The sequence below is a fragment of the Portunus trituberculatus genome, chromosome 38 (genome assembly GCF_017591435.1).
Source record: "Portunus trituberculatus isolate SZX2019 chromosome 38, ASM1759143v1, whole genome shotgun sequence".
NCBI lineage: Eukaryota > Metazoa > Arthropoda > Malacostraca > Decapoda > Portunidae > Portunus > Portunus trituberculatus.
In genome coordinates this window covers 11,074,687-11,083,061 of record NC_059292.1, presented here as the reverse complement: position 1 = coordinate 11,083,061, position 8,375 = coordinate 11,074,687, and the positions used below count along the sequence as shown (strand labels likewise).

General features: G+C 41.7%; 1 long non-coding RNA gene across 2 annotated transcripts in view; it reads left to right on the top strand.

Moving 5' to 3' along the window:
• The first annotated feature begins 206 nt into the window (after nt 1-206).
• Nucleotides 207-8,375, top strand: part of LOC123514716 — a 67,683-nt gene continuing 59,514 nt past the window's right edge. For both annotated transcript variants that reach the window (XR_006677682.1, XR_006677683.1), the window contains exon 1: nt 207-1,899. This is a non-coding gene — a long non-coding RNA (uncharacterized LOC123514716). The remainder of the gene's footprint in view (nt 1,900-8,375) is intronic.

The window sequence follows — 8,375 nt, the reverse complement described above, 5'->3', positions numbered from 1 at the left end:
ACATGTTAAACACCAGTACTTACCTGTCATGATCTTTAGGAAAGCGATAGAAGACCAAGTGTGGGTGGGTGCCCTTTGTCCTGCGACAAAATTAACACATGGATGCCCCACTCTAGTGTTCATTTTTGCGGATTTCTTGAGAACATGCGGCGTGTAACCTGTCACTGCTGTGGGCCCACTTGTTTGAGTGTTGACACATGTAAACATGCAGACGGATCAACGGTGCTGATCTTGATCTTAAGCTGCAACAGCAGCGCCATCGCGTGAGTGAACCGCAAACAAGAAGAGTTACCAGTTTGCCTACGCTACACGGTAAATTGACGCTTTCCAGTCTTGTTTATTTATATAGTCTTTGCTCACCATATCCTACAGGACCTACCTCACAGTCAGGAACACTAACATACAACTTAGTGGTGTTTCACATATAATTTTACTTCACCAAGTCACCCTCTGCGGAGTAGAGCTTCCCCATGAGGTACGCTTTGCCACGTCACAGTCAGTAGTTTGCACCCCGTCGCGAAGGGCAGATGTTAGTTGTGTTTGAATTTGGTTTGCTTTTTTTTTTTTTTTTTTTTTTTTTCAGGTAAGGCCACGTCGCCCGTTACGCGGGGACAGTGCCTTCTACCCGTAATCCAATCCTTGGAGCGGGTAGAGCCGTTCAAGTGGCTATATTTATTGTGTGGCAGATGTAGTGAGATTACGGCTCTTGTACCACATAGTGAGGGCCATGTCTTCTGGTGAGGAGTCCGCTGGCCCTTCCTTGGGTTTCCCCCTCGGTTCCAGGACCAGCAGGAACGCCCATAGATAGGGGCGGTGGTCTCTCCCGGCCTGGAAGTTTGCGGGAGACTAAAACCACTCGCCGGGCCATGGCACGCTTGGGCCTGCAGGTGTCAACAAGCTCTCCACTTCGCCACACTTATTTTCCTCACAGGATGCCGTCCCTTGGGACGTGGTTTTGACGGCCCTTGCAGAGTTAAGAGATGAGATGAACAAGTTGAAAAGGGACAGACTGCTGCCTGCGCGCACGCCGGGCAAGGTGAATGAGGGAGCATGTTGTCAAAGTACGCGGCACATTGGTTCACCTGTTCACATTTTCGCTGGATTCCCTGTTCCTGTCTGTGAAGCTGGCGCTCTCACTGAGCAGTACTTTAGTGACAGTATTTTATGCATAATGCTAAGGTTTTTGGACCTCGGGATACAGGACATTGACCAACAGGTAGCAGAAATGGTGAACTTTGTTAACCGACTGAATGCGTGATGAAGATTACAAGCTTACTTGTGAAGATGATATTACTTAGAGGCCGAGGAATTGCCACGCCCAAGCTCCAGTGGATTGCAATCCAGTGGTTTTGGATGCGCTTAGAAGTGACGCAAAGAAGACGGATCACCGTTTACAGGATGTTAGCAAGGACAATCTGCAGGCAACAACAATTGTCACGAAGTCCCATCTGGCGCTGGATAAGGTTCCTCTAGACGGAGATCTGCCAAAAGTAGCTCGAGCTGTGGGTGTGCTTAACGGAGCATTGGCCTTGTTGGGTAATGCTAATTACAAGAACAATTTGGCAAGGCGTTTCGCCATGAAACACGAAATCTATCACAAGCCCGCACACCTTTGTTCCACAAGGTGCCAGTTACTTGTTCCCTGTTCGTTTGTGCTGCTTCTCAGTCTGCCAAGCAAATTGAAGAACAAGTTCATAGCCAAGAAGCTCACCTCTACGTGGTCTTAACGGAGGCCAGAACAAGAGGTTACTGGGGTTCGCCTTCGCACTGGAGTTTCTCCAGGTAGCAGCCTTATGGTCAGCTGCGACACGGGGTAAGAGGTCCTCAGCGGCACTACACTCCGTTCCAAAGAACGCCAGGAGCCGGGGCCAGCACGGGCCCTAGCCACAGTAGAGTCAGGTAAGGTTTTTGAGGCTGGCAGGCTTCACTACTTTATTAATGAATGGCGTAAAATTACCAGTGACCCAGCCATTTTGGATATTGTTACTAGTTGTCACCTGGACATTAACCATTTATTTTCATGGGTATTGGAATAAATTTTCAATGACACTGAGACACATCATTTCGGAGGAAATTGACAGGCTCTTTAAACTTATGGTCATTCAAGTTACGCAGAGAATGGAGGGCCAAGTTATTTCACCAATTTATTTATTTTATTATATTTATATATTTATTTTGAGACTAAAGAAGAATGGTGAATATAGGATGGTGTTAAATTTGGAAAAATTAGATAAACACATTCCATATAAACACTTTCAAATGAGGTAGCATGATTGACACAGAGACTATAACTGTTTCATTACCAGCACGCAGAGTGGATACTATACTCAACAGGTGTCAAGCACTTATGTGTAAAAGTAAGGAAAAAATCCAGGAGGTGACCAGGGTCACTGGTCTGCTGGTGGCGGCTACCCCTGCAAGTGAGTTAGGGAGACTTCACTACAGGAAGTTGGAGACAGCTAAAATTGCAGCATTGCATCAGGTGAATGGGGACTTTGATCAATTTATGGTTCTTGTAGATGACATGAAATCGGACCTTCACTGGTGACTACATAACATGTCTGTACAATGTCGGAAGATTTTCCGAGCAGCTGCTGACATTCACTTGTTCACTGATATTTCTTACATTGGTTGGGGTGGCCAACTCCACCATATGACTGCAGGTGGGAGTTGGTCATCTGAGAAGAAATTGCTGCACATCAATGCGTTAGAGCTCAAAACTATCCTCTTTGCTCATCAAGCATTTACTTTTGAGCTCTGTGGGAAATAGTAAAGTCTTTTGTGATAATACTGCTGATGTCAACTATGTGAATGAGATGGGTGGTACGAAATCACTTATGTGTAACTATCTTTCCACTTTGATTTGGGAATGGTGTGTGAATATTCAGGCATGGGTCATTTGTTCACACATTCCAGGCAGCGAAAACCTTTTGCAGATTGTGCCTCTCGTACGTTTAATGATAAGCACGAGTGGAAGCTTGACAAGCACATCTTTCGTAGCATTTCTTCCGGTTTTGGTACTCCTTCCATTGCCTTATTTGCATCCAGGCTGAATAAGCAAGTGGCTACATTTTGTTCATGGACACCAGATCCAGAAGCAAAATTCTTTGATGCTTTCACATTACACTGGGCACAGTTTGACCTGGCTTAGCCTTTTTCCCCCATTCTTTCTAATTGCTAAGTGCCTTCAGTAGATCTGTGCTGAACAAGCAAGGGTGTGGATGGTGGTGCCATTATGGATGTCTTAACCCTGGATGGGAACTCTCCTATGGCTGTTTGATTTCCCCAGGCTCTTTCCGAGCAGGGCAGATGTACAGATGCACCCTTCCCTTGCTGGGTTGCACCCAGTCATGTGACACACACGGCTCATGGCATGCTTACTATCTGGGAGACCTTATGTGAACGAAGTGTTTCTGCAACAGGTGCGGACATCTTGCTTGTTTCCTGGAAGCCGGGCACAGCTAAACAATACCGACCGCATGTTGCTAGGTGGTACCAGTTTTGTACTAGATGGGGGTGTCAATCCCCTCAGTCATTCTGCCTCCCACATCATTACCTCCTTGACCAAGATGTTTCATCGGAATGTGGGCTATGACAGCATTAACACTGCAAGGGGGGCTCTTCCTTCATTAGGCATTGTAATTGATGGATGCAGAGCGGGGAATCATCCACTGATTTGCAGGTTCATGAAAGGGGTCTTCAATCTCAGACTGTCTACACCCAGGTATACGGCAACATGGGATGTACAACCAGTTTTACAAAAACTTTTATCCATGCATCCCTTGCAGGACCTATCATTAAAAGATCTCACCTTAAAACTTGTCATGTTGATGGCAATCACTCAGGTAGCCAGGGTTCTGACCTTGCATTTATTAGTGCTTCATGGCATGGATGTTAACAGTGATTATATTTCCATACCACTGGGTGGGACTGTTAAGCAATGTAGACTTAACTTTGATATTTGCAGGATGAACTTTCAGGCTTATTCTCAGGATGATAGTTTGTGTGTTTGTAAAACTTTGTTGAAATACATGGCAAGGACCAAGGACCTTAGGCAAGGATTTCAATTTTTTTCTTTTTTTTAGCTTTAACAAGCCGCACAATGCTGTATCCAAAGCCACTATAGCACAATGGGTAAAATCAATGCTTTGTATGTCTGGTGTGGACACAACAATATTCAAGGCATGCCAGCTGTGGCATCAAAGGCCAAGGCTATGGCAGTGCCACTGACGTGCATCATGCAAAAAGCTGGTTGGTCTAGGGCGACCACGTTTGCAAAATTTTATAATTATTATTATTATTATTATTATATAATTACCTATTATTATTATTATTATTATTATTATTATTATTATATAATTACCTATTATTATTATTATTATTATTATTATTATTATTATTATTATTATTATTATTATTATTATTAATATTATTATGGTCCCATTGTAACAGCTTCTGATTTCTTTGTGGATGCAGTGCTCACATTTCATGGTGTTTTCTGTTACTGGGCATCATTAGTAGATCTGTGGAATGTACTAATTGTCAGTATCCATGTATGTTTTGTCCGGGGTCATGTTTGTCCCTTTGGTTCCAGGTGTATCTTTCTGTAATTAACTTCGGTTAATTAAAATTCTGTTCACAATTGGGATTGGTTGCCTTTTCTATTGATTTTATCCATCATTCGAGCTGGACACCCACATGGCTTCAAAGCCTTATGGGGAAGCTTCACTCCGCAGAGGGTGATTTGGTAAAGTAAAATTGATAAAGTACATGAGACTTACCTTGGTCAGTTGAAGTGTGCTTGCAATTTTATGAGGTAAGTCACTCCTGCTGGAGGGGAGCTCTCACATGCCCACCGCTCGCTCCCTGTCTAGTATGTTATGATAATTCCTAGTACTTTTAATTTTATATCATGTGGGTGGTTGTCTCCTTCGAAATCTGACAGCTTGACGTAGCAAAGCGTATCTCATGAGGAAGCTCCCCTCCAGCAGAGGTGACTTGCCTCTTAAAATTACAAGCATGCTTCAACTGACCAAGGTAAGTCTGGTGTACTATATTAATTATTTTAGATTACTGCATTGGTTCACACCAGATATAGGCATGATTATGATTACTACTCAGAAAATCATAATCCATGGCTGTGATTACATTATCATAATCAAATAATAATAAAAAAAAATTGTGTAATCATAATCAGATCATAATCAAAATTTAATCTGCACCGATAATCAAATCATAATTAAATTTTTCTTGATAATAATCATTGATTAAAATCTGATTACTGTGATTATTTATTTGTGATTTCCATGAAACACTTAACTTTCAAGTCAAAGTATGTTTTGAAACCACTGGCACCGTTTCATGTTTTTACTTACTTGTCTACCATGATATAGGGAAAGGTGGGGTAAAGTGGACCAGTGGTGCGAAGTGGACCACAGGGTTTCTCACCAAAAACCAATGATTGGAAATTTCAAACAGTAGGTGCAATATCTTTCAGTAACATTCAACGTAAATTGCCCACGAGCTTTAGTATTGAAAGAAAACTTTATTTTAACTGAAGGAATCTAAGTTGAGACTTTTGTAATACTTGAATTTAGATACCTTTGTAGTTATATCAAGTTTTGTGATAGTTTTTAAAGAAAAGTGGAAATATTGCTAATATAAGCAAGGCTTGTATGAGAAAGGAGAATGCTTAGCCACAGGGCTATACAATATTATTTAAACATGTCTGAGTCTACCACTGTGTGTATTTACCAAGCTGTTTACCTAGTTGTGAGATACAGGAAAAGAGATACACTAGGCTTGTGCTGTCCTCTCTCCCAATCCATTTCTATAAAAATTTTGCTTGAATTTATGTATAGTCTTTGCACACACCATTTCATCATAAAGTTTGCTCCACACTGCAAAACATCTATGAGGAAAGCAATCACTTATTTTTAGTTTCCTTCCATGTCCTCAGGTGCTCATATCAAGTTTGATTAAATCATCTCAGTCCAGCTTCTCTATCCCTTCCAATATCTTATATAGTGCTTTCATATCAACTCTCTCTTCTTTCCTCCAGTGTAGTTAAAGTCAATTTTTCCAGCCCCTCTTCATAAATATATTCACTTGGATGTGCAAGGATTTTGTTGCAGCTTTCTGGATTCTTTCCAGCTTCCTGATGTCTATTTTTAGATTTGGTGATTGCACTAATGCTGCATACTCCAAATGTGGGTGTATCATTATTGTTATCAACTTATTTATCATATCTTCATTGATGCTCTGATATTTCTAAGTAGATTAGAAGTTTCCCTGTGATCTTGTTAATATGCTTTTCAAATGACATGTTAGAAATAACTACTCCCAGGTCCTTTTCTTCTGTCCTTTTATTAATTTCTTGATTTCCCAGGTAATAAGTATCTTTTGTTCTCTTAGTACTCTCTCCAAACCATATCATTAGTTAATATGTGATTTAAACAGTTTTATATATTACTGTGCTCAAATATTTAAAAGTGTACCTAATAGATAAAATTTGCTACTTATTTAGACATTGAACTGTATTTAATCATTAGTTTTATTTTTATAAATAATCACAGTGAAATGTGATTATAAGTATAATCTAATCATAATCATGCACAAAAAGACAAAAAAATAATCATAACAAAAAATAGCAAAACCCAATCATAATCAGAAAAATGAAAAAATAAGTAGTCATAATTTAATCACAAAAAAAGTATTCTAGACCATAATCAAAATCAAATCCTAATCATTTTTCATAATCATGCCCATATCTGGTTCACACTGGGTGCAAGTTCACGTTGCCTACAGCACCCCAACAATACAACCCTGCCTATCCTATCCTACCTAATCAGTGTCACCCAAGCTGGAACACCTCTTAAGTATTCCAGACCATAATCAAAATCAAATTTTATGTAATAATTTTTCATAATCATGCCCATATCTGGTTCACACTGGGTGCAAGTTCATGGTGCCCACAGCACCCCAACACACACAATACAACCCTGCCTGTCCTATCCTACCTATTCAGTGTCACCCAAGCTGGAACACCTCTTAAACTGCAAAGTGCGTCTTCCAGATGAGGATCAAATTGACCTCTGTATAGGATAAGACCCCTAACCTAACTATTTCAGACCATAAGTTATGATACAGGCAAGATAATCCCAGCCATGGTCCCTCTCTGTAAAAGAAACAAAAATTTCAGATTTTTTTCATCCACTTCACCAAGGATAAAATTGGATATGGAACCAGGTCACTATGAGCCCCACTCGAACCCTGTAATGTACAACTAGGTTAATACACCAGAGTGACACATGCCTCGAAGATTGTGACACCTATGTGCAGTACACAGGTGAAGGGAGCATGAGAAACATATGTGGGTGGAGGGATGGGAGGGGGAGGGGTGAGAAGGAGAAAATTCTGACATAATCGAAGCTGATATTTTCGTAAATCATGATTGTTATGTCATGCTTTCCAAAGCACTAAAGTAGAATATCAGATATTGCAAATAAAACTGTACTACCATAAAGTATTACATCAAATAAAGCTGTACTACTGTGAAGTAGTACTTAAAATAAAGCGTATTCATCCTGTATAGAATAGTGATAACCGGAATGGAATGGAGAATAGAAATTAATGAAAGATCAAGTCTGAAGATTACACAAAACCCGAACTCGTTGTGTTTATTTGTTTACTCCACATGTGACACTGATGACGATGCCACAGCCAAAGCACGGGTCCAGATGCAGCCCATGCATGCGCAGCACTTCCCCTCTCGAGCCTGAGGTGAATAAAAGGGGCAAGATGACCACCCCCATGGCAGTCTGCTGGCAGCCCCCAGTCTGGTTGGCAGTAGCAACTTTCCTCCTTCTTCCCTACGTTTGGTGTGACACAGGCTCCATCCCTAGGTGTTTCTCCCTCTCCCTTCCACCTGATGACACAGCTCCTGTCCCCAGGTCTTCCTCCCTCTCCCTTCTTTCTGGTGCAACACAGTATACGTCCCTAGAATTCCTTATTCCTTCCTTCTGGTGAGACCCAATGCACATCCCCAGCAGAGTTCTAACATGGCACAGTACACTGTCCCCAGAGGTTCACCCCATCCTTCCTTCCTTCCCATGCTGCTGACTGGACTTACCTGACTGATGCCACCGCACACGCCCTGCCTGCAGCCGTTGTGTGTTATCTCAAGATCATCACGTCACTCCTGCTGTTGTCAGGAGCCAAGAGGAGTGCTCTGGGACCTGCCTGATTGACACTGCTGCACACGCACTACTTATGGTCGCTGTGGGTCATCACAACCTCATCAAGAGAGAAGTACTCCGGGACCCAGGAGCTTGTTAAGCCACACGCTGCCTTGGCCATTTTTTCCTGCCAATTGC